The sequence below is a fragment of the Uloborus diversus genome, chromosome 8, assembly GCF_026930045.1.
Source record: "Uloborus diversus isolate 005 chromosome 8, Udiv.v.3.1, whole genome shotgun sequence".
Classification (NCBI taxonomy): domain Eukaryota; kingdom Metazoa; phylum Arthropoda; class Arachnida; order Araneae; family Uloboridae; genus Uloborus; species Uloborus diversus.
The window spans coordinates 1,992,231-2,020,098 of NC_072738.1; the positions used below are offsets into that span (position 1 = coordinate 1,992,231).

The window sequence follows — 27,868 nt, forward strand, 5'->3', positions numbered from 1 at the left end:
AAAACCGGAGGGTCTGGCATCATTGAAATTGAAGCGTGGAAAGAGTCTTCTGGAACTGGGGGAAAAGCAGGATATTTCTTTCGAAGTGTCTTATAATCAAGTTCTGGTTTACATGTCATCCATTTCTTCCTTTCACTGAAGGTTAACACTTTATATAGTTCAGGATTACAAGAAACCGTTTCCTCACCCTTTAATATTATACGTTTATTAAAATTATCCGCTAAAACATTTTCATCAAAAACAAAAGGGCTTGTAGAACGTTCACTGCATTCATTTTTCTTTTCTTTTGAATGTATTAGACCTGGGTTTTCGTTATCCTTTGAACCCATTGTGTGGGACAGGATTTCAATTAACTACTATCAAAATAAATCACCTCAATGATTTACTGATTGAATGAGTCGGAAAAGATTTTTCACATTTTTAAAAATTTCGCTTTCATGCCATCTTTGTTTACACCATCACAGAGTTGCCAACTCACAATAAAAATATTACCATTAAACTCAAAAACGACGTCTTCCTCTCACAATGACGTCAGACATGGTAGATAAAAGGTCACGAAACATGACATTCACCACCAGACTTTTCGAAAAGGCGAAAAGACTTTCCACAATATTATTTCATGCTCATAAATCTGGAATATCCTGGAACTGTATTATCGGACTATTACCGTATTTTGGTTGTTCATCGAATAAATCTGAATCTTCCTTTCAACTGGTTTTTACTGGGTATTTAAGAGATTATATAATGACAAAGCTTAACTAGTGACACCTAGAGTCCCTAGCGTTTTCATATAGGGACTCTAGTGAAACCCATCCCACCAAATGCGAATGAGACTGAGATCCTTTTAAAGTACCTTCTGTGATACTTTCAATATTGTCGTCTGTGTCATTCCCCCCCCCCCCCCCCAATTGATGGCAACTCAGCGCGTCCAGCTCTTATTTTTAGAATAAATTACTAGAATATAGTTCATAAAATAGACAATGGCTGTTCTCTATTGCAGATTTTAGTCTGCAGAAGCTTTAAACCCCCTCCGAAGTTTTTCTTCCAAAGAAATGCTTTCCATTATTTATTTATTTTATTTTATTTATTGATTTATTATTATTATTATTATTTATTTTTTGGCGTCAAAAATAACATTGTTGTTATTATTATTACTTCAATTTTGTTTGGAAAATGAAATTAGTATGACTGAAAAATTGTATAAACTCATTGGGTGTTTATGGTAGTATGGTTGTTATTGAGAAATTCATTCATTATGTAACAATATGGCGTTTTGTAAGAACTGCCCCTCCTTCCATTTAGATAATTTACATAACATCAACTGCAAAGGAACATTGGAAATCATTGAAAACAATTTTAAAAAAGAAAATAAGAATATTAAAGTTATCTAACTTGTCAAATCAATTCTGCCATGGGTAGAATTACGGTAACCTGGTCGCGGCGATAAATATTCATTCTGGCAACCCGCTACCTTACCTTGGCGACGGAGCAATTTTGGTAACCCTACACCAAAGCTGATTTGCTATTCGTTTGGCCAATCAGCCATTTCAGAATTCACCTTCACAAAATTGTAATTTATTTGTCCAATAAATTCTTTTTTTTTTCTTTTAATTCCATAGAATAATATTTTAAATTTTCACAAAGGTGATTTTTTCTGAAAATTGGCAACATATTCGCAACTCCAACGAACTGTAGGGGGCACTGAAGTCACTGTCTAATGGCGGAATTGAAAACTAAAACAAACGCACATGGTAACGAAGAAAATGCTAAAAGTGTTGTGATTTTTGTTCGTACGTATGATTTTTTCGCTTTATTCTTTTTAAATTAATTTTCAAAGTCTTGTGGATATTCTGGCCCACGTAGAAAGAAATGAGAATTCAAGAAGCATTACTAAACGTCAAAGATTAATGCAAACTACGTAGTTCGTAGTTCTAAGCAGCTATTTCCACGATGTTGAATTCGATATTTATCAATTCTTGATAAAACTAAATAATAATTGTGGCCTGACAAGAATAACAATTAATGCTAGAAAATTCAATATGACATTACAAATTATTATCGAAAGAAGATGATACTTTTTTGCCTTGTTTGGCTAGCGCTTATTTTTTTTAAATTTGTAGCTGAGTTATTTCTCTCGAATTCCCGAATCGGTTAATTAAAATTTTTTCTGTGTCGATTTTTCTAATTTCTGAGTTACGATTTAATTGTGTCATGTTATGCAAATCATCAACAAAATTCTCACGGATATATGGTGGTAGTTTTCTTTTCAGTTAATTGACCATTATTTCTTTTCACTTATCGAATTCTGTAATCTTACTACCATTTTATTCCACTCATGATAAAAATTAAAAATGGTTTAACTAAAAACGCGAAATCTCGCCAAGGCTACTTTGCTCGCACAATACCAAAATTATAACCCTAAACAAATTTGGCGAAACCTTTCAGCTGAGAATAAAAGGAATAAAGTAAATTCTTTCTAGGTTAAACATTTTTCATTTTGTTCTACGATAATAAATCCAAGAAAATATTTTGCATACTGTCCATTCCAACTAAATGCTGCTGTAAAATATGATTAGTTAAATTAATTTAAGATTAATAAAAAAAAACCCATATTCTTACAAATTCATACAAAACAATAAAATTTTTTACCTTGTATAACGTTATCCAAGTTTGTTTATCCAGAATTTTCGCTTTCACCATTTCTCAATCAACTCATATTTTAGAAGGAAATAATGGAAACTAACATTATTTTGAGAAGCTCAAGAATACTACTAAGGGACGAATTAATTTCCGTAGCTGAAAGCAAACTAAGACACATCGATTGCGTTAATTAATACTCAACTCAACTGCCTGTACAAACTGCCTGTGTTTACGTCAACAGACACACGTGGAACGCAACGTGGCAATGTTTTAGTTTTCCCGGCAGTTTTATAAATCACCGCAAGGTAGCGTATTCGAGCGCTGGAGTTGCGAATTGTGTTTTTTCAAAATTTAGATCTTCGAAACATTTTATAAAATTTTGCATGGCGAAATGTTTGTTACTTTTAACTCTTTTAAGTTTTAGATTTAACAATTAGTTATTCATACATTTTGGATACGTTTTTGGAATGTGTTCGCAGTAAGTTATTTCCTTCATGTTTTATTGTTCTATCTGAAATTTAAAATTTAGTAATTATCCAAATCACTTATTCAGTAAGTTAGAATTCTAATTTTAGTTATGATAACGTTCTCTGAATGAATATTTTGATATGATTTAACTTATTTAGTAGATCGTTTTAAGTCTTAATTAAACACAAAGTATTTTTAATGGCTTTTTCTCAGTTTATTTCAGACTAATGTCGTGTTCTATCCAACATTTACTGTTGTTAAATTTCGGTAAAAATTTATGTTTCATTTTAATGTTCCTTAGCAAATTAAACATGTTAATAGAAAGTAACACCATATACGTCATGAACCTTTTCATTCACATACATCATTCATGATATTTTATTTCTTTTCCTACAGAAAAAAATGAGTTCAATATTACTGCAATGGGAAAGTAAAGAGCAGTATCGGCAAATTTTTATTTAAATTTTTTTTTGCATTTTTGTTATGGGTTGTATTTTAGTTTTCTTGTACAAGCTTGCTTACTGCTTTCCACTGAAAAAACAAAAAGATCAAATTCCATCATTTCGCTATTGTTAGTATCGAATCTCAAAACACGTTTCTTTGTATGTCTTAAATATTCAACTCTGTAGATACTGCGCTTTATCTTCCCACGTTTAAGTTAACATCTTGAAAAAAGTTACCTCTCACTTGTCTTTTCTGCAACTTTTATTTCAAAGTAAGAAAAATAATATAGTTCTATAAAAAAATAGGCCTTATCATTTGTTTCTTTCCATATTTTGCAATATTTTAAAAAGGAAAAAAGAATTTTAATGCCTTTTTTTTCTTTATGATTGCAATCAGAGAAAGAAAAAGGTTAATAAACAGTTGTAGTTACTAAGGTGATAGTTTGAGTAATCCGAAGCTCCGCCCCCTGTCTTTGGGTCAACACTCATTGGATGATTTCTTTTGTTTACATTGTAGTACTTTGTTTACATTGAGTCGTAGGTGCCAAATTTGGCAGTTTTTGAAAAATTACGCCAACGCGACCCGGTTACCGTAATTCTACCCTGCCATGTGCAGGTAAACGGCAGTATCTGCAGAAATGAGTTTATGAAATATTTGGAGAAAGGTGCGTCGGATTCAATTAATTCCGAAATAAAATAATTCTACAGGGAAATCTTGGAATTAGACGTTTTTTTGCGTCTTTCTTTCAGCGGAATACAAATAAGCAAGCTTATACAATAAAGCTAACTTACAACAGGTGACAAAAATGCAAAATGAAAAGTTTACTTGCCCACAGCAGAATTAGTCACAATGTCCCCCCCCCCCTCCCTCCAAACAAAAAACGCTGAGATCACAGACTCAGCTGAGATCCTCCGGTGACTTCCCATCGGAGCGACCTTGGGGGGGGGGGGATATCTTAACTTAAGACATACTCAATTTGTTCGAAGATGCATCCTGAGGTGTATGATCCTGAGGTCATAATGTGTGTATGGAGAAGAGACAAGGCACAGCTCCAATAAAGAAAAAGACAAAATCAACAATATCAACAAATTTAATAACCAAAAAAATTACAACTTTTAGAAACATCAAAGAAATATAAATAAATCTATTGAGTACATTTACTTTTTTTTTTCACTTTTATGAAAAATTTATCTAATTTTTAATCGCATACTTGATGCGCGTATTATTTCAAGAATGAACAGCTTGGAATAATTTAGGACTCTAAATTTCATAAGCATCTGAATTTTGAACATGTTTTTCAACGATTGGGGCATTGGACTATATGAATCGATTCTCTTTTTAAAAAATGTATCAACTAATATAACCAACCACACAACTTTTTCACTCCACGTTAAAAGCAATTTGAGTTTCAAAAAAGGATTCTTTTTTTCTGATGCTTTTAGTTCGATCATAAGGTATTGAATTATCGACTATTTCTAGGTATAAATTAATTGAGAAAAGTGTTAAAAAACACATATGTATCATTATTAATGTTAATGATTTTCTAAACATTTTTAAACTAAGAATTACGTATATTGCACGGACATTGAAAATCCCATTTTCCGCGCAGAATCATCCTTCAACAGTTATATTTATTGTTTAACTGTGTCATGAATTTTAAAAAAAAAGTCTTGTGGAATGCATTCGTGTAAATTGTCACATTATTGGCCTTTAAATATTATGCAAACAAAGTTCAGGGAAATATTTTGACAAAATTATTCTTTAATGGGGATATTGTAGGCCTGGAAAGTTTCTCACAACTATTGTTCCTGTTGTATTAAAAAAACCTCATATTCTTACAAATTCATACAATAAAAAATTTTACCTGGTATAACGTTATCCAATTTTGTTAATCCAGAGTTTTCTTGTTTACGCGTCCACCATTTAATACTTTTTTGAAAGAAATAAGGAAAACTAACATTATTTTGAGAAGCTCGAGAATACTCTTAGGGGACGAATTAATTTCTGTAGCTGAAAGCAAACTAAGACACATCGATTGCGTTAATAAATACTCAGAACAAACTGCCTGTGTTTAAGTCAACAGACACACATGGAACTAAAACGTGGCAATGTTTTAGTTCCATCGGCAGTTTTGTAAATCACCGCAAGGTAGCGTATTCGAGCGCTGGAGTTCCGAATAGCTAAGGCAGATTTTTTCAAGAGTCGCTGTTTTTGAAGCTAAAAACTACGCAGTACTGTTTCTCAGTTTTCACCATGTAACCAAAATATCGCCATTAAAAGAATCTTTAAAACTTTGTCAAAATGTAAATAATCCGCCAACTAAATTAAGCAAATCTATAAGCAGCACAAAAATTCCACCAATTTGTCATTCCGCGAAATTTCAAACAATCGCCAAATTTTACTTCGTATTTTGGAAAAATTTCGGATGAAAATGTTTACTGTCCAGCTCCAGCCTAGACTACAATGTTCAATTTAAAAAATGGTAACAATAACTGATAAATCTTTTTCAACGTTCGAAGTTTAATTTCATATTTTGAAAATTCCTCAAAATTTATGTATGCTCAAATATTGTTTTTTCGTTTCTAAAAAAAAACTATTTTGTTCTTCATACTTATTGCCATTTTACTTTTATGTGTAAGAACAAGCTCGATTTTTATCATGTCAAAGCGATATGTTTTGAGTTCTTTCAGTTAAAGCAGAAAATGAAGGAAAGTAGCGATTGTTTCTCATAATTATTACTGACCCAGGCAACGCCGGGTATTTTTGCTAGTGGTACAAAAAGTTAACATTACTCATATACAGGGTACCAATTTCCCTTAATAAAAGTCAGTATTAACAATATCAATATGCTTGAGATTAGAGTTTCATACATCTCTTTAGTATTGAGACTTTGGGAAATATTTCAGAAAAGCATTAACTCAAATGTGGATTTTCGGTTGCATAGACCTTATATCTGTACCTCAAAGCGAGACTGAGTAAGTCTAAAAATTGCAATTTTCCATTTATTGGTGCATTGTATGTAGAATCCTATTCTACATTAAGTCATATTGAACGTAACTCTAAAAAAAAAAAAAAAACCTTCGTAACAATTTACCAGTGTTAAAAGAGCAAGACTACAATCGTTTTTATGCACCAAGCAACTGTTTTTCCGCTGCCCTGCAAGAATGCGACTTATGTTAGTCTGACTCCAGGTACAGAAATGTACCTTTAAGAAGAACAAAATACAGGGGTGCCCACCTAGGGGAGGGAACTGCGCCATTGAAATTTTTTTGGGCAAAACAGTTGTTTTGAGGGGTATTTTTCTTATTTTGGGGGTGCTTTCGCTTTGGGGTGTCTTTGCAATATTTGCGGGAGGGGGGGGGGGAGTGTTCTCCCTTAGTCTTGGGAGCTGTGGCACCCCTGCAAAATAACTTACAGAAAAAATAATTGCAGTATGGTTCTGGCAGGGATTTTTGAATGACTCATTTGGCATGTAGCTGAGGAAAAACATTTCTGAACATACATTCACACAACTATGGTTTTGTACCAGTCAGGGGTGCCCACAAGGGGGGATTATGGCGCAAGTTGCGCCATCAAAATTTTTGGGGAGGATTTTTAAATGTTTTTTAACTTAATTTGTTTAAACTTATTTATTGATTTATTTTTTATTTAAATTATTTATTTCATTTTTTTATATTTTATTTTATTTTTTAATTTAGCTTGTCTGTGTGTGTGTCATTTGCGTAGCACAGAACTTTTCAAATAAAATAATAATAATTAAAACTAAATAAATAAAAAATATTTAAAAAAAAAAAATTAAACAAAAAATGTTTTAAAAATAAATTAAATAAAAAAATATTTTTTAAAATAATTTAAATAAAAAATGTTTTTAAAAAATTAATAAAATAAAAAAAGAGAAATAAAAAACGGAAAGAGATTTGAGAAAAATTTGGGAGGGGGGTATTTGCACCATTGAACTTGGGGGGGATGGGCACCCCTTTTACCAGTAAACGTTCTCATAAATTATGCCAGCACCGAAACAACAGAAAATGCCTTTAGAAGGAATTTAAAAGAGTCGAGTTGCTGCCATTGTGGACTCTCATGTGTTGCTTTAAATTTGAAGCCTGAGAAAAAGCCTTTGAACAACACTCACAAGAGTACGGTTTTTCGCCATTATGCACCCTCAAACGTCTCTTCAGCTGGGAAAGATCGAAAAATGTCTTGGCACAACTTTCGCAAGAATGTGCTTTCCTGCCAGTGTGCACTCTCATGTGTAACTTCAACTTCGAAGCTTGAGAAAACGCCTTTGGACAGCATTCACAAGAATATGTTTTTTCGTCAGTGTGAGTCCTTGTGTGCTTCTTTAACTTCGAAGCATCAGAGAAGGCTTTTGAACAGAATGTACAGGAGTAAGGTTTCTCGCCAGCGTGAAGGCTCATGTGCTGTTGCAATTTTGAAGCTTGAGAAAATGCTTTTGAGCATAACAGGCAGGAAAAAGGTTTCTCGCCAGTGTGGATCCTCATGTGCTGCTTTAAATTTGAAGCCTGGGAGTAGGTCTTTGAACACAACTCGCAGGCATAAGGCTTTTCACCAGTGTGCACTCTCAAATGTATTTTCAACTGCGTCGAGTTAGAAAAGGCCTTTGTACAGCATTCGCAACAATAAGGCTTTTCGCCAGTGTGGACTCGCCTGTGCAGCTTCAATTTTGAAGCTTCAGAAAAGGCCTTTGGACAGCACTCGCAGCAGTATGGTTTTTCGCCAGTGTGAATTTTTATGTGCTTCTTCAACTGTGAAGAATTAGAAAAAGCCTTGGAACAATATCCGCAAGAATGTAGTTTTTCGCCACTTCCACTGTGCACCAACAAGTGTCTTTTTAGTTGGGAAAATTCTGAAAATGACTTTGAGCAACTTTCGCAAGTGTATGGCTTTTCGCCAGTGTGGGTTCTCATGTGTAGCTTAAACTTTGAAGCGTGAGAAAATACCTTTGAACAACTTTCACAACAATGTGATTTTTCGCCAGTATAGAATCCCATGGCTGGTGTTACCTTGGAAGCTTCAGAAAATGCCTTTGAATTCTTATATGTTGCTATAATTTTGAAGTATCAGACAAGGCTGTTAGGTGGAATTGACAAGAATCGGGGTTGATTCAACAGCGTGGAATCTCATGCGCTGCTTTGAATTAAAAGCCGAGAAACTGCCTTTGGATGACATTCAAAAGAATGCTTCACCTGCGTGATCTCTCAGACATGTTTGCAATTGGGAAGGGCTCTCAAAACCATTTGCAAGAATAAGATTCATCATCAGGGTGGACTCTTATGCGTTGCCTTAAACTTGTTGTTTGATAAAACAGCTTTTAAACAACAGAAAAAATGTCCTTTTCTGTTGTTTAAACTCTCATGAAACGGCTGAAACATTGAAGTTTGAGAAAATGTCTTCAGAGAACATTTACAAGCCCAATCTGGGCGACCTTAAATTGTTGTTTAGGAAACTTCAAACGAAGAACATAACAGTGTAAGACAACAATACTTTATTTAACACGTTTTTTTACATGCCAACTGTCCAAGTCCATCTTTGAGAATAATCCATAGAAGATCCTGTTGATCACTTTTTGAGTGGAATTAGATTACCACTCATTGCTTCAATATTGATTCATTGCAAGTTATGCAATACTCCTGGGGAGTCACGATGGATTCCTTTGAACCTTAATCAAATCATCCGATGAACGTTGATAAGAAAAGTGTTTATTAATGCGAGTTAGAGATCTGACATCGTTGCATGTTGATATTCAGTGTTTCAGCCCAGATTATTGCTGGAAAAAATTAAAAAATAAATTAAAAAGTACAAAAAAAAAAAAAAAAGAAAGAAAAGAAAACAGTGTACTTAAATGATGCACAAAAAGAAAAAGACAGTAAGGGGGGGGGAGCAAAAATTCTGTAGATTTAAGAAAACTACAAAACTAGTATGTTGCGGTAATCATGAAACTCTTTTTTTGTTTCTATCTTATGAATTCTTGGATCTAACGTAACCTGTTCCTGTAATCGCTACGAAAAAATTCTGCTATTCGCAAAAGCGAGAAAGATTTGATAATTGAGAAATTGGCGATCTTAATTCATTGGTATTAAATTTTTGGCATCAGTGTCTGCATGAGGAATGCTTTTCCTTTGCATACATGAACAAAGAGTAGGGGATTGTCTATTTGCATGGGATTACCGTAAAACAACAGGAAGTTGAAAAAAAAAGTTCTAAAATAAGCATTATGTTTCATCTGTGATTTTGTGAAGATAATCCACATTGCTGAAAGTTAATTTATGAAAACAAATACGTTGTGTGTGTGTGTGTGCTTCATTCGTAGTCTTACGAACTTTTTGTCTGCCAATAAAGATGAACAAAAAGAGTCGGAAGCACAGCCAGTCCCTCCTTTAATATTGTGTTTAGGGGCTTACAAATACTATAGTGCAAATAGTGAAAGACTTATCTTTCTCATAAAGACCAAGGAAAAAAAAACTTTCGAAGTATTTCATTCCTATAAGATGCTGCATTTTCTTTGAACTCAATGGCTAAAAAACAATCTACTATTACAGACTATTTTCAAACTAAAGCCTTAGATTCTCAACTAAATGTGTTAAAATGAACTAAAATATTAATGATCTGTATAATGATGTTAGTAGTAAGAGCCGCGGTATAAGGGTCAGAAGGAGGGAAACAACTCAACAGTGGGAAGGGGGCGTGGTCCTCCGCCATCTTGGATGATCACGTGATCATCTTGTAATCTTTCAGGAGGGGTATTTTCGGATGACGTCATTTTGCGTCAGTTATTTTCTTTTAATTTTTTGAATATTTAATTTCTTGATTATTAATTTTCTTAGTTATTTAATTTCTAATTATTTCTTAATTATTTAATTTCTAATTATTTACTGAACGTGATTCATGAGTGTAATCTAAAATGCTACGGCCGGGAATCGAACCCTCGGCCTCTGGATTACGAGCTTTGCATGCTAACCACTAGACAAGACAAGTTATTACCAATGGAGGAAAATAAAGTGTTAAATGGAAACTCATTTGTGGCGCCATCTATCGGGGAACATCTCTGAACGGATAGTCAGAATTTTATCCAGTGCTGATGGCGCCATCTAGTGATGTTAAAAATGTTTAATTGTGAATTCTTATTTAAAAAAAAAATATTTTTGGAAGGAATAATGCTTAGCTGCGAATTAAAATGTTATGGAGTGGATTTGAACTCGTGACATAAAGATTCTTCAGTCGGCGGTATGGTCAACGCATTAGACCGCTCGGCTGAAGAATCTTACAAAGAAGTAGCAATTTAAAGTTCATATACTCACACAGGGGATAATTTTTCAATTAAATGATGAAAGTCAAGAGTAGATGAATCAGACAAAGGAATTTTAATGACAAAGAGCCTAATCAAAGCAACGTGATCTAATAAATCCTTCAGAGAGAGATAAAATATTTATTTTTGCTTTTAAGAGGGGTGATTGCTACATGATTAAAAAATTTTCTTGTTTAAATTTGTTCCAAACAGGATGACCAATTCAATGAGACTACGTCACAAGTCTCAATTACTGGACGAATCAGAGTTCAGATTTTTATCAGCTTATCTGAGCAATTCTAGCTTTATTTCAGTAAAGACATCAGTTTGAAGTGTTCTGCTGTCGGGTTCACTAGACTTTTACACCATGAGCTTCAAGGGTCAGAAACGAAAATGCGACAGTACAAGCAACTCTGCCAAGTCGGCAAAATTTGACGAAATTAAAGTAAGTATTGCTCCTTTATTCGTTTTCGAAAATAAAAATAGTGTATTTGTTTGAAAGCTTTTTGGTTTATTCTAATTTTCTTTTGCTTCTATTGCAGCCGGGAGACCCATTTTTGGAGAAAGAAGTGCGAGAAGGACTTTTTCCGATTGGAGAAGAGGTGTTCGTGTATCCAAATACTTTCCAGAAGAACGTCAGCCTGTAGATACGAAAATTTCACAAATATGGAGAAAAGTACTATCCGACGAAGGAAGGGATCTCCTTGCGGCCTTGGTGGGCTACAGATATCATAGGAAGGAAATCAGTGCCTCAAACCAAGCAACAACTGCGTACGATATTTGAACATGAACTCACCATCGAGAGCAATGACTTTGCTCATTTCAAATTCACGCGTTTAGCACCAAATGGAGAGCCCCGATCAATCACACTATCGGCAGAGCAATGGACTGAAATGATCCGACGACAAAATGCTATTACGAATGCGTTGCTAGAGCATGTATTCCGTGAAATGGACTTTTTGAACGCGTACAGTACCATAACGAATACCCCAGTAGCAAAAAGCACCTTGCCTGCTTCGTTGGATACAAGTTTGGGGACGCATTACCTTCACAACGTGCTAGAGAGTGTTCTGTGTAAAATGTTCAAAGACAAGGGACTTAAAGATCCCGAAATGTTAGCTGAAGAACTGCACGGGAATCGCATTGAGAATTTTAATTCTCTTGCACTAGCTATGGACGTTTTAGAAATGGCCGAAGAATTTCGGGAAAATTTGTGGGAAGACCCCACATTTTTGTGTATGAAGCCCGCAATGTATGTAACTGAACATTTTGTAACTAACATTTTCAAAGTTCTGTCTTCTGTCCGTGAAAAACTATGTCCATCAGACGCATTTGAGTATTTTGAATAAAAATGTGAAAAAAAAAATGTACACAAATGAAAATTTGATATTATGTTTGTAAATTGCTTTAAGAAAAAAATAAAATGTCATTGCTAAGAAAAAATTGTGCCGTTATTGTAACATTTTTCAAGAAGGAAAAAAGAAGTTCTGCATTAAAAAAAAAAAAAAAGATATTGTTACATTTTAATAACACATTCTCGGGGGAAATATATGCGAAATACGTTGCTTATACTAAATTTTGTCTTTGTTGTATTAGTTTGAAAGAAAAAAAGTTATTCTGCATTGAAAAAAAAAAACTTTACAGACAACTCAGATTAAAACTTTGGAAAAAAAATATTTTCCGTAATATGTTATTAGGAAAAAATAATATGTTTGTTAAAATACAATAAAACTATGATTTAGTTTTCTGGATTGTAGAAATGAGGCAGAAAAATAAAATTTATATCAATACGTTTTTCAAAATTTATAATTTTCTCTTTGTATTTTTTCCATATATCCGAGTTACATGAAGCGTATGATGTCTCGGAAGCAAAGGGGGAGGAGAACGGTTCTAGTTCTGTGTATTGTTTTCAATCCATTGACATGTTTAAGCTTTATTATCTAATTTTAGCCTTTCTCTTAGTATTAGTGGAAGTCCTTGGCATGTACTAATCTATTGAAATATCACAAAAATTATATTTTCATTCAGACTTAATTACAAAACCGTACAATGAGACGAAGAAAGCATCAACAGTATAAGTATTACTTACAAGAAAGTGCATATAGAAAGATATGAAAGAGTGATGTCGAAGTCTAATCCATCAACTATATTCAACAACACAATAAAAACACAAGTTTCTTTTAAAATGATAAACATCATTTATTCACACACAGTGAAAAACAATTAAACAAACTTACACCTTTAAGGGAAAACTCTTCAAAACTTTCAAGCATATTCTTAACATCGATTACATTGAATAAATCAGACACAAAACATTTTAAACATGGACTGTCAACATTCAGAGTAACGAACTCACGAGCCAAGGCTTCCCAATTAGCATTATAAAGAGCCTGTTCGAAAAAAGTGTCGAATTTTCGTCCCCTTCTTAATGATTCACATTCATGCACTCTCATGTAAAAAATGAATATATTTTTACAATCCGTGCATTCTTTTTTAGAAAGACAGTTTATGTTTCGTATGAGTTCATTAAATAGGCACTTACGTAGAGAATCAGCTAATACATCAATTCTTTGTGCTGTGCATGTGTTGATTTCATCACATCGACTACCACAGGGATATTTTTTCTCAATTTCCGAAAGGATGTGCTCTTTTAGAGTACAAGTCATAAGTTTGTCTTTGACACTACGTGAGATACAAGGGGACGCGTAACACAATTTGTCAATCTAGCTTTCCATAAGTAGCACTCTCTCTGGCATCAACTGGAACACTTCTCGTTTTAGTTTGAACAATCTTTGCACACAAACACAGATGTTACCATTTGCACTCTCGTTGAATACACAAACGTTCTTTTCTACAACAAAAGCGAAATCACGGTCTTCGATTAATTTTTGATTTATATTTTTACGTAGACTTGAAATAAGCGAACTCCACACATCTGGTTCTAAGAAAATACCATCCTTAGTTGGACGAAGAATACCATCTTTCCCACATGTGTATCTTCTAATCTGCACGCGTGTACGTTTCCGAAAAGAATTCACTAAAGTGAAAATATTATCACCCAAGTGTATCATATCATCTGGCTGGGGAGTAGGCTCAATGTACATTTTCGTGCTCGTTGCATCCATCTGTTCAACTTCAAGCTTCAAAGTTTCAGAATGATTTCCAGCAACGTCACTCATTCTTAACTTTTTCATAGGATTAGAAGTCTCAATACCAAAATATTTTTTCTTTGAACTTAAAAGATAAAGCAAACTAGGTTTTAACACTAGCGTGTTAAGAAAAATCCTAAGTATATAGAGCAAAATTACACGACGTCTTTCCAAGCACAGAATCACACTGAAAATGATTCTCCAAACATCCACTATAAACCAACGCATATTCACTTTAACCAAAGAGAAGAAGTGTACATATGTTTCATGCTACTGACGTCATAGAATATCACATGAACTTTTGAGTAGAGTTGAGTTGTTTTCCACAGTATTCGGATTTTTAGAAAATGCCATGCGTGCGATTTCTCGGAAGCAAAGGGGGAACTGTGAGGGTGGCAAATCAAGGGTGTAGTAGCAATCCTTTACTCATTCCTGGTCTGGTGAATCACCTTGCCGGGAACGATGATTAATCAATGGAAGAAAAGGATCCGAACACATGCAGCACCGAGTAATAAAGCGGTTCAATGAATGAAGTTTCAAAAAAAAAAAAAAACTGATCTTATAATAAATGCTTTTAATTAAAAAAAAGCTTTCTTAGTTTCCGAAATCCGTCTCTTAATATCAGAAAGAATATCGTTCTGAATGAACATTGATCCTAGTTAAATGAAATTTCTTAGCGTTTCAAACTTAAAGTTCCCAATCACAAGATAATTTTGGAAGTAAACAACTCTAGTACAGGACATTTTTTTACACTTTTTATTCTAAGCTTAGTTATATGAGTCTATGATTTATTTAGTTTTCAATATTTAGAGCATGGAAATTTTAAATTCTCATTGTTTTCCTATGTGAGTTTAAGTTTTATCAGTCCTTGATTTTGCACTTCTACATTTCTTGCAAAAGTTTACCATTATGAAACTTAGTTTATATCATTTTGACTTTGCAATGGTTACATTTTAATAAATTTTGCGATGTGATTAGTACTTTTAAATACTGTCTCTTCATTTTTAACTAGGGAAATCTTAGTTTTTTGGTAATTTAAAATTAGAAGTTCTGTATTTTCATTTAACGTTTTTGTTATGTGTGCGTAAATTTCTACAATTCATGATTAATATTGTTATATTTTTTTGACTAAATTTTATTATAAGAATAATAAATGTTTTTGAACTCAGAAATTCTTACAATTTGACAAATACAAGTGTGTCAAAAGTTTATTAATTCCTGCTTGATACTTTGCTTTTGCTATGTGTTTAGTACTAATTTTCTCACTTGTGTTTAACGAGAGAAGTTAAACACAAGCGAAAATGCAGAAATTCTAAGTTTTTTCAAATTGCAAATTCTACGTTTTCACCCAACGTTTTTGTTGTTGCATGCAAAAATTTCTCGATTAGTACTATTTATGTATAAGTACTAGATATTTTTGTCTAAAATTTACTATACGAATATTGGTTGTTTTTGGGTTCAGAACTTATTGCACTTTTTCTTTTAAGTTTTGCTATGTGAGTCTAAAGATTTTTGGTCCCTACTCGGTACCTTGAGTTATATTTTCAAAGTTTTACAAGATGAATCTTAATCTTTTTGACTTGGTTTTATTATTTTACTTATTTATTTGCATTTTGATTAAGTTTTGCTAAGTGATTAGTGCTTTTACAATCCCATTCACACTCTTATGTTTAACTAGAGAAATCTTAGTTTTTGGTATTTTGAACTTAGAAATTATAAATTTTCATTCAATGTGTTTATGTGTCAGTAAATATTTATCATATCATGATTAATTGAGCAAAGTACTCATGTGCAAATAAGATAATGCAGGTATATCAATACTATAACTCTTTTCTAAATTTACGTTTTAGTAAAAGTTCTATAGTTCCTGGTAAATTTAAAAAGGTTATCTTTATAACAGGCAAACACAAAGTTCGTTTTCCAATTTAAAAAAAAAAAAAAAGTTGGTGTGTGGGGAGATGTTTCTTTACACTCGATGTAAATAGATGATATAGTGGTCGAGATCAGATCAAGATTTCAATTTTCTTTATGATGAGTTCATAACTTGTATTTTTGGGCGGGGCGCAGAGGCATGGGATTTATTTCCCATTGACTCTCGATGAAATGTGCTTGTGCTTTTTAATCCCGCGCCTTTGTGCCCCGCCAAAAAATACAAGTTATAAACTCATCATAAAGAAAATTGAAATCTTGATCAGATGAAAACGTAGAACTTGCAATTTGAAAAAACTTAGAATTTCTGCATTTTCGCTTGTGTTTAACTTCTCTCGTTAAACACAAGTGAGAAAATTAGTACTAAACACATAGCAAAAGCAAAGTATCAAGCAGGAATTAATAAACTTTTGACACACTTGTATTTGTCAAATTGTAAGAATTTCTGAGTTCAAAAACATTTATTATTCTTATAATAAAATTTAGTCAAAAAAATATAACAATATTGATCATGAATTGTAGAAATTTACGCACACATAACAAAAACGTTGAATGAAAATACAGAACTTCTAATTTTAAATTACCAAAAAACTAAGATTTCTCTAGTTAAAAATGAAGAGACAGTATTTAAAAGTACTAATCACATCGCAAAATTTATTAAAATGTAACCATTGCAAAGTCAAAATGATATAAACTAAGTTTCATAATGGTAAACTTTTGCAAGAAATGTAGAAGTGCAAAATCAAGGACTGATAAAACTTAAACTCACATAGGAAAACAATGAGAATTTAAAATTTCCATGCTCTAAATATTGAAAACTAAATAAATCATAGACTCATATAACTAAGCTTAGAATAAAAAGTGTAAAAAAATGTCCTGTACTAGAGTTGTTTACTTCCAAAATTATCTTGTGATTGGGAACTTTAAGTTTGAAACGCTAAGAAATTTCATTTAACTAGGATCAATGTTCATTCAGAACGATATTCTTTCTGATATTAAGAGACGGATTTCGGAAACTAAGAAAGCTTTTTTTTAATTAAAAGCATTTATTATAAGATCAGTTTTTTTTTTTTTTTTTTGAAACTTCATTCATTGAACCGCTTTATTACTCGGTGCTGCATGTGTTCGGATCCTTTTCTTCCATTGATTAATCATCGTTCCCGGCAAGGTGATTCACCAGACCAGGAATGAGTAAAGGATTGCTACTACACCCTTGATTTGCCACCCTCACAGTTCCCCCTTTGCTTCCGAGAAATCGCACGCATGGCATTTTCTAAAAATCCGAATACTGTGGAAAACAACTCAACTCTACTCAAAAGTTCATGTGATATTCTATGACGTCAGTAGCATGAAACATATGTACACTTCTTCTCTTTGGTTAAAGTGAATATGCGTTGGTTTATAGTGGATGTTTGGAGAATCATTTTCAGTGTGATTCTGTGCTTGGAAAGACGTCGTGTAATTTTGCTCTATATACTTAGGATTTTTCTTAACACGCTAGTGTTAAAACCTAGTTTGCTTTATCTTTTAAGTTCAAAGAAAAAATATTTTGGTATTGAGACTTCTAATCCTATGAAAAAGTTAAGAATGAGTGACGTTGCTGGAAATCATTCTGAAACTTTGAAGCTTGAAGTTGAACAGATGGATGCAACGAGCACGAAAATGTACATTGAGCCTACTCCCCAGCCAGATGATATGATACACTTGGGTGATAATATTTTCACTTTAGTGAATTCTTTTCGGAAACGTACACGCGTGCAGATTAGAAGATACACATGTGGGAAAGATGGTATTCTTCGTCCAACTAAGGATGGTATTTTCTTAGAACCAGATGTGTGGAGTTCGCTTATTTCAAGTCTACGTAAAAATATAAATCAAAAATTAATCGAAGACCGTGATTTCGCTTTTGTTGTAGAAAAGAACGTTTGTGTATTCAACGAGAGTGCAAATGGTAACATCTGTGTTTGTGTGCAAAGATTGTTCAAACTAAAACGAGAAGTGTTCCAGTTGATGCCAGAGAGAGTGCTACTTATGGAAAGCTAGATTGACAAATTGTGTTACGCGTCCCCTTGTATCTCACGTAGTGTCAAAGACAAACTTATGACTTGTACTCTAAAAGAGCACATCCTTTCGGAAATTGAGAAAAAATATCCCTGTGGTAGTCGATGTGATGAAATCAACACATGCACAGCACAAAGAATTGATGTATTAGCTGATTCTCTACGTAAGTGCCTATTTAATAAACTCATACGAAACATAAACTGTCTTTCTAAAAAAGAATGCACGGATTGTAAAAATATATTCATTTTTTACATGAGAGTGCATGAATGTGAATCATTAAGAAGGGGACGAAAATTCGACACTTTTTTCGAACAGGCTCTTTATAATGCTAATTGGGAAGCCTTGGCTCGTGAGTTCGTTACTCTGAATGTTGACAGTCCATGTTTAAAATGTTTTGTGTCTGATTTATTCAATGTAATCGATGTTAAGAATATGCTTGAAAGTTTTGAAGAGTTTTCCCTTAAAGGTGTAAGTTTGTTTAATTGTTTTTCACTGTGTGTGAATAAATGATGTTTATCATTTTAAAAGAAACTTGTGTTTTTATTGTGTTGTTGAATATAGTTGATGGATTAGACTTCGACATCACTCTTTCATATCTTTCTATATGCACTTTCTTGTAAGTAATACTTATACTGTTGATGCTTTCTTCGTCTCATTGTACGGTTTTGTAATTAAGTCTGAATGAAAATATAATTTTTGTGATATTTCAATAGATTAGTACATGCCAAGGACTTCCACTAATACTAAGAGAAAGGCTAAAATTAGATAATAAAGCTTAAACATGTCAATGGATTGAAAACAATACACAGAACTAGAACCGTTCTCCTCCCCCTTTGCTTCCGAGACATCATACGCTTCATGTAACTCGGATATATGGAAAAAATACAAAGAGAAAATTATAAATTTTGAAAAACGTATTGATATAAATTTTATTTTTCTGCCTCATTTCTACAATCCAGAAAACTAAATCATAGTTTTATTGTATTTTAACAAACATATTATTTTTTCCTAATAACATATTACGGAAAATATTTTTTTTCCAAAGTTTTAATCTGAGTTGTCTGTAAAGTTTTTTTTTTTCAATGCAGAATAACTTTTTTTTCTTTCGAACTAATACAACAAAGACAAAATTTAGTATAAGCAACGTATTTCGCATATATTTCCCCCGAGAATGTGTTATTAAAATGTAACAATATCTTTTTTTTTTTTTTAATGCAGAACTTCTTTTTTCCTTCTTGAAAAATGTTACAATAACGGCACAATTTTTTCTTAGCAATGACATTTTATTTTTTTCTTAAAGCAATTTACAAACATAATATCAAATTTTCATTTGTGTACATTTTTATTCAAAATACTCAAATGCGTCTGATGGACATAGTTTTTCACGGACAGAAGACAGAACTTTGAAAATGTTAGTTACAAAATGTTCAGTTACATACATTGCGGGCTTCATACACAAAAATGTGGGGTCTTCCCACAAATTTTCCCGAAATTCTTCGGCCATTTCTAAAACGTCCATAGCTAGTGCAAGAGAATTAAAATTCTCAATGCGATTCCCGTGCAGTTCTTCAGCTAACATTTCGGGATCTTTAAGTCCCTTGTCTTTGAACATTTTACACAGAACACTCTCTAGCACGTTGTGAAGGTAATGCGTCCCCAAACTTGTATCCAACGAAGCAGGCAAGGTGCTTTTTGCTACTGGGGTATTCGTTATGGTACTGTACGCGTTCAAAAAGTCCATTTCACGGAATACATGCTCTAGCAACGCATTCGTAATAGCATTTTGTCGTCGGATCATTTCAGTCCATTGCTCTGCCGATAGTGTGATTGATCGGGGCTCTCCATTTGGTGCTAAACGCGTGAATTTGAAATGAGCAAAGTCATTGCTCTCGATGGTGAGTTCATGTTCAAATATCGTACGCAGTTGTTGCTTGGTTTGAGGCACTGATTTCCTTCCTATGATATCTGTAGCCCACCAAGGCCGCAAGGAGATCCCTTCCTTCGTCGGATAGTACTTTTCTCCATATTTGTGAATTTTTCGTATCTACAGGCTGACGTTCTTCTGGAAAGTATTTGGATACACGAACACCTCTTCTCCAATCGGAAAAAGTCCTTCTCGCACTTCTTTCTCCAAAAATGGGTCTCCCGGCTGCAATAGAAGCAAAAGAAAATTAGAATAAACCAAAAAGCTTTCAAACAAATACTTTATTTTTATTTTCGAAAACGAATAAAGGAGCAATACTTACTTTAATTTCGTCAAATTTTGCCGACTTGGCAGAGTTGCTTGTACTGTCGCATTTTCGTTTCTGACCCTTGAAGCTCATGGTGTAAAAGTCTAGTGAACCCGACAGCAGAACACTTCAAACTGATGTCTTTACTGAAATAAAGCTAGAATTGCTCAGATAAGCTGATAAAAATCTGAACTCTGATTCGTCCAGTAATTGAGACTTGTGACGTAGTCTCATTGAATTGGTCATCCTGTTTGGAACAAATTTAAACAAGAAAATTTCTCAATCATGTAGCAATCACCCCTCTTAAAAGCAAAAATAAATATTTTATCTCTCTCTGAAGGATTTATTAGATCACGTTGCTTTGATTAGGCTCTTTGTCATTAAAATTCCTTTGTCTGATTCATCTACTCTTGACTTTCATCATTTAATTGAAAAATTATCCCCTGTGTGAGTATATGAACTTTAAATTGCTACTTCTTTGTAAGATTCTTCAGCCGAGCGGTCTAATGCGTTGACCATACCGCCGACTGAAGAATCTTTATGTCACGAGTTCAAATCCACTCCATAACATTTTAATTCGCAGCTAAGCATTATTCCTTCCAAAAATATTTTTTTTTAAATAAGAATTCACAATTAAACATTTTTAACATCACTAGATGGCGCCATCAGCACTGGATAAAATTCTGACTATCCGTTCAGAGATGTTCCCCGATAGATGGCGCCACAAATGAGTTTCCATTTAACACTTTATTTTTCTCCATTGGTAATAACTTGTCTTGTCTAGTGGTTAGCATGCAAAGCTCCTCTCCAGAGGCCGAGGGTTCGATTCCCGGCCGTAGCATTTTAGATTACACTCATGAATCACGTTCAGTAAATATTTAGAAATTAAATAATTAAGAAATAATTAGAAATTAAATAATTAAGAAAATTAATAATCAAGAAATTAAATATTCAAAAAATTAAAAGAAAATAACTGACGCAAAATGACGTCATCCGAAAATACCCCTCCTGAAAGATTACAAGATGATCACGTGATCATCCAAGATGGCGGAGGACCACGCCCCCTTCCCACTGTTGAGTTGTTTCCCTCCTTCTGACCCTTATACCGCGGCTCTTACTACTGATGTTCTTTTCGCAAAAGATAGACCTCTTGCCCTTTTGAAAGAGTCATCCTTACTACCTTTAGTTTTTTTCCATTTGATTTTTGTTTTCTATGTATTTCCCATGTTTTACATCTTTTAACCCAATCCCATGAGAAATGTAAAATGGGGATTTCACTGCATGTAGATGCGGTTTTTGTCATTTCTTGATTAAAATTCATTGAGTACCTTTTGCCCTTCTCCACCCGGGAAAATTTTGAAATAACAGGCCTGTTTACACGGCACGCTATTTTATTCCTAATAAACTTTGCAATCTGATTTAATTGTGAACAATTTTAATGTCAATATAAACAAAGTTAATATTAAATCATTAAAACAGTTTTCTTATAAATACAAATCCTATAACTAATATTCATGCAACAAAACACACATATGCATTGTATATATCCAAACATATTAGTGCAACTTTGAGTAGTACATTTGCAGTCATCTGTACTAGTAAAATCCAGTTTTTTCTAGTGACATGTCACAATTGTCGCCCCATTTTTTTTTTTTTTTTTTTGTGAGAATTGAATTTAAATACAGGGTTCAAACTGATTTTTAAAAGTGAAAATTAAGGACTTTTTAAGGGCTTGTAAAAAACTTTATGGACTCAGCGGAAATATTTAGAGAAGTTTAGGTACACCATTTCAAAGTTTTCCAGGGGGGCAAAGTACTTGATACATATTATATATACACATGCACAAATATATTGTTCCCAAAATGCAGAGAAAGGCCCAATTGACTGCAATGCCCCATTATCAGTGAATTATATTTTAAAATTTTATACATCACTGGGATGAGAGTGGGCAGAGAATTGAAAAAATATGCAGAAAAGGGATGAGATCAAAATAACCGCTAGAGTCCATGACATTCCAAAATTCACCAAAAATATTGCAAATTTACCAGTTTCAATACAAGATTTTTTCCCCCATTAATTATGTGTAAAATAATTACGTAGTAATTAATACAATACATAGCACATACTGTTCTAAAAATAGTGTTTGTAAAAAAAATATCAGGAAAATGGGGATAACCAGGGGTCTGTCCAGAATTTTTCACAGGGTCCATTTTTTGTGAAAAATTAAATAATTTTGTGAAAAATGAATAAATTTTGTGAAAAATAATTAATTTCGAAAAAAAAAAGAATTTTTTTGTTAAAACGAAATTTTATAATTTAGAGATGGCACAAACTGCATCAATTAAACTTAAAGTTGAGTGTTTTCCTCTTCTATATCGATCATTCTGGAGTGTTTTTCTGAAATTTGGCGGGGGGGGGGGGGGCATCGCTCTCTCAAGTATCAATATTTATCTACCATTCTACATTTTGTTAAATTATACTACAAATATTTCTGTCTAGTATTTAAAATAATTGTAACAAAAAAAAATAAATAAATAAAATTCAGAATAGGGTTCAGCACTTAACTTTGTGACCCAAGACACTCTTAAAAAGCACAGAATTTCGTTTAAAACGTATAAATTCCGTGATTTTAACAAAAAAGTTATTTTAATTGTTTACCTCTTAACAAAGCGTAATAAACATCAAAAATTCGAAAAATCGGATTCCGATAGCGGATGCAAAGAGATCGCAATTCTCAAAGTAAAGGCATCAAAAGTATAAAAACGACTTGTAAAAGAAATATTTTTGATAAAATTAATTTAAAATTGCATTTTAGAGTCCTATGATAAACATTTCATTAACATCTGTGGACAGAGTTGAAGCAAAAAAAATAAATAAATGAAATAAAATAAACCATCTATTCAGCATTTTAATTTTTGACTCATAACAGAAAATGGAATTTTGCTTTAAAAACTTGAAATGAGAGTTCTAACAGAAATAAAGAGACTTTTCATTTATTTGCATCCTAATAAAGCGAAGTTAGCTCGAAAAAAGAACAAAATATGACTCTCATATCAGATTTAAAGGATTGCATTTTTCAAAATGTAGACATCTAAAGAAAAAAAAGGTAATTAAAAGAGTTTATTTAAAGTTAATCATCCTTGTTAGCATCGAAAAATCAAAACCCATACAATTTTCTCCCAAAAATAACAATTAAACATCGCACCGCACTGTAAAAACGCAAATATTGACTGACAAGCTAGTAAAATGAGAATATTTTCTCATCAAGTCATTATAAAGGTTCAACGCCAGATGCTAAGTGGTGATAATTTTGAAGTTGGTAACCCTATCTGAAGCGATCATATTTTTTCCCCACCCTTACTATCCTTTTGCAGTTCTAAGTTCATTTCGCAGATATATATTATTATTGTTATTGTTTATTAAATCATGAGCAGGGAGAAAAGTGCTTATCAATGCCTTTTCAGAAAAGTTTACAACAACACCGCTGCTAATTAGCTGTGATAAAACAAACAAACAACCATTATATTTATTTGGCAGTAGCAATTATTTATCGCTTGCAGGAGCTTCGTAAGAGTGCCGATTTTTTTCTTTCAAAATTAGCCGATTTTGTATAAGCTGATCCCTCTAATTTGACTTCAAAAAAGGTTCCAAAAATTATCGGTTTATACACAGAAATATGCATTGTTTTGCTTTCAGATTTGCTCTTTCAATTAACAATTCGTGAAAGATCCGATCTTGTTTATCAGAATTTTGTGAAGGGTCCGTTTTGTTTGATCGGGATTTTGTGAAAGGTCCGTTTTGTTTGATCGGGATTTTGTGAAAGGTCCGTTTTGGTTGATCGGATTTTTGTGAAGGGTCCGTTAACGGACCCAAATATCCTCTGGCCAGACCCCTGAAATAGTTGAGAAAAACTACAACTAACATCCCATTTTGTACAAATTTGCTGCTTTGCACCATTTCCTACAAGTTTGTTTATCTCTACATAAATTTAAATTTTAAAAGAGAGGCAGCAATGTCTAATCCCCCTCCCCCAAGTCCTCAAATAAAGGATTGAGAGAACTAGAGTTCAATCTTGGCTGCATCACTCAAATAATATCAGTTTTTCATATTTTTTAGAGAAAAATATATTTTTGTAGTCAAAAACATTTGAATTTAAGGTATTAAAAATGAGAACGTAAATTTTGAAATTAGGTTTGTTAGCAAAGTAAAAATTTACAACAGAATGAAAAATCTAAGTTTTCCATTTGTGGTAGAACATGCTATTCACAGCGAGACTTGAATATATACACATAAATAATTGGTTTTACTTTTTGGAACTCAAAATTTGGTTTAAAAAACAACATAATAATATTTCCGGATAAAAAGAACAACCTGAAGTTGCTTCATTGAATCACAGGCCCGGACTGGCTCCTTCTGGGGTGGTCGGTTAGGTACTGGAAAGGGGCCCCCTGGTATGAGGGTTCCGGGGGCCCTCCCCGCTAAAATGTGAAAAAGTTATTTTTTCCAAATGTGCTTTTCCTTTTTGGACATGTTAAATAATAAAACAAAAGTTAAATTCATGTATAAAAAACATGTGTTTGAAGTTTTACTTGACTTTACCTTTAGTAGAACGAAATTTCATACCATTTTTACAAAATCTATTAAAGGTGCGTTATTTTATTTATTATTATTTCTGAATTGTACGTTTTTTTTTTCTTTATTTATTTTTATTTATTTATTTACTTTTTTAATTTTTTTTTTTTTTTTTTTTGATTATTTACCTTGTAAGGGGAGAGGGTGTGGAGAAGGAGTGTGATGCAGAGCAAAGGTTGGAAAGGTTTTTCCCGCCACCGGTACTTACCGTCCTGGGAAATACTATGTTTTTCCCACACGAGAAAAACTGATTATTAAAAATATAAATTCAGAACAATCTTTTAAAATATTAGAATTTAGTTCTAAGTAAATAATAGCTTGAAAAACAATACACAAATTACAAATCATAATCGTGTTTATATTCTTCGTCTTCTACTTCCACATTGGATCTTAGCATCATATAACGAAACACTAATTAAGAGACTTTTTGCAAATTTTATTTAAATTTAACACAAATTATTTGTTGCTTCTCTTGATGACCCTGGTATTTTAAAGTTTAAAAATTTTAGTTTATTGTGATCAAAAATATTTATTTAGGAAATTAATTATTGATAAAAGAAATTGTGAGCAAATTTTATGTTATTATGCAATAATAGGGAAGTTTTCAATTTTTCAATTTTATTTTTATATGATAGGGTAACATGTATGAACATCATAGGTGAAAAAAATTTTGCGATACGATAAGTAGTTTTTTTTTAAATTAATTTTTAAGTTCAAGCGCTTGTGACGTCAAATGGCATAGGAAGTGACGTCATGCACTCTTCCGATAGGGGAGAAGCCGAAGGTCACGCATTCGGCTTCGAAGATGAAACGTAAAAGGCTTATCTCCTAGCATTTAACTCCTCGCGTTTCTGGAACATTAAACCTCTCATCCTCTCGTAAATATTCGAATATCATCATTGATGTTACATGAGGAAGATTATTTAGATTATGTTTTAACGAATCCGGTATCCATAGTGTGTTCAAAAGGATTATTGAATTTCTAAAAAATAAAAATACAGTGCAGAACCTTTTATCCGGGAACCAAAAAACAGGGAAACCAGAAAACCGGCAACCTTTTGGCGATTTTCCCGCCATTCTTTAAAAAATGCAATATTTTATTGAAAAGCCTTCAATATTAAAACCGTTTACAGCAAATTCTCTCATACACTATAGTAGAAGAATCGCACATTTACGTTCAAAAACTTGTTTCTTGCCCCTCCCTTCATTCTTTCATTTTAAAACATCAAAAATTGGTGTTTTTTTTTTTTTTTTTTCCTTTTCAAAATGAATGTGAGGGTCTCAGGTCTTATTAAATAACTTAAGGTTTTTGGTGTTTAAATTATTCTCTCACAAGTAGTTTTTAATGTTTCGATATTGATAAGCATTCCTGAACTGTTTTCTTCTTATTTCAATACGTATTACTTTTTATTATAGTAATTTAAGTTTCATAAACAGTCGGCCAAAAGCTCTTTTTAGCGATCCAGAAAACCGGGAAATGCAGATATCCGGGATAGCTATGGTCCCGAACTTCCCGGATAATTGGTTCTCTACTGTATCAGCACGCTCAAAATTTCCCTAGCGAAAACAAGGGATCTTCGGCGGAAGGCTGCTCATTAATGCCCTGTGACGTAGGCTCGTGACGTTTCAGAAGAGCGCACTTTTGCGCATGGATTTTTAAAAATTCATAAAAAATCACGGTGGTTTAAAATTCGGCGATGGTGAATTTTTCAGTTTGGAGGGTCAATTAACAATATCCAATAGCTAAAATATGAACATTTAATAGGTTGCAACTTCCCTATTCTTATTTATTTATATTCCTTTCTTACACAATAATTAAAAACCCAAGGAGAATTTGTAATAACTATTTATTTCTAACCTTCATTCTACACATCAGATTCAGATAGTCAAAATATTTCTCACATATTGTTATTTAGAAGTTTTTTCCGGTATTTACCACTTTTGAAAAGCGATAGCTTTGTGCAAGGTAAATTAGATAAAAATAGAACAACATTTAAAAGCACAAAAAGGATAAAAAGTTTTTAAAAACGCAGACATGTTTCGGAGGCAATAGCCTCCTTCCTATTGCCTCCGAAATATGTCTGCGTTTTTAAAAACTTTTTATCCTTTTTGTGCTTTTAAACGTTGTTCTATTTTTATCTAATTTACCACTTTTCCCGGTATTTCTTCCAAGTATTTCCCAGCGGGATGAAAAAAAAAAAAAAAAAAACAAGTTTTGGACGGGAAAAAGGCAACCCGGTGTAGAGCCCCCTCTTTCGGTGGATCAGGGTAGACCGGGGCACGTTTACAAAACGAACTTTTTTCAAAACGAATTATAACTGGAGGACTGATTTTGGGGTAATGGAGTTGGAGTCGGAGTCGTTACAAAACATGCCGACTCCGACTCCGGGCTTCTTTTTTCCTTTCCTTTTCACTGACTCTCCTTGCATTTTTTAAAAACTGACTACCAATTGGTTCGATTACATGTATAAAAAGATACTAATGAGAAAATAACTGCCATTATGGCAATCAGCTAGCTTGAATGCTTACCGAACTTTCTGTAGCCGTCCCCTAGTTTGCTAGCTTTTTAACTTAACTAATAGCAACTGTCAGCAAACGGTTTTGTTGCCTAACATTTTCAAGTAATCACTTTCAAGTGAAAATAGAAATATAGTGTTTTGTTCGATCTCAGTTATAAAATAGTAAAAGAAACGTAACAAATTAGTAAGTCGAGGCCCGTAGCTAAGGTTGAAACGTTTAAGGGTGATCGGCAAATTCAAAGAAGTTCTGGCGAGAAAGCACGAATCCAAAAGATTCGATGAAATAATCTAATGTTTTTTTCTTTATTAAGACTATTTCTATAAGCTTGGTTCTCACTAAAAAGTATGGAACAAAATAAGTGTAATTGATTTCCTGATTACAACACTCAATAATTGCAGTTAATCTCAACATTTTCATATTAAGGTTCATTCTAAAGCGGTCAATAAAATTTAAATTAAAAATTTAGCGAAGAAGAAATATAGGTACAG

General features: G+C 33.0%; 1 long non-coding RNA gene across 1 annotated transcript in view; it reads right to left on the minus strand.

Annotated features, from left to right (window-relative positions):
* Positions 1–9,057: 9,057 nt before the first annotated feature.
* Positions 9,058–27,868, minus strand: part of LOC129227385 (uncharacterized) — a 50,891-nt gene continuing 32,080 nt past the window's right edge. The window contains exon 3 of the long non-coding RNA XR_008580833.1: positions 9,058–9,340. This is a non-coding gene — a long non-coding RNA (uncharacterized LOC129227385). The remainder of the gene's footprint in view (positions 9,341–27,868) is intronic.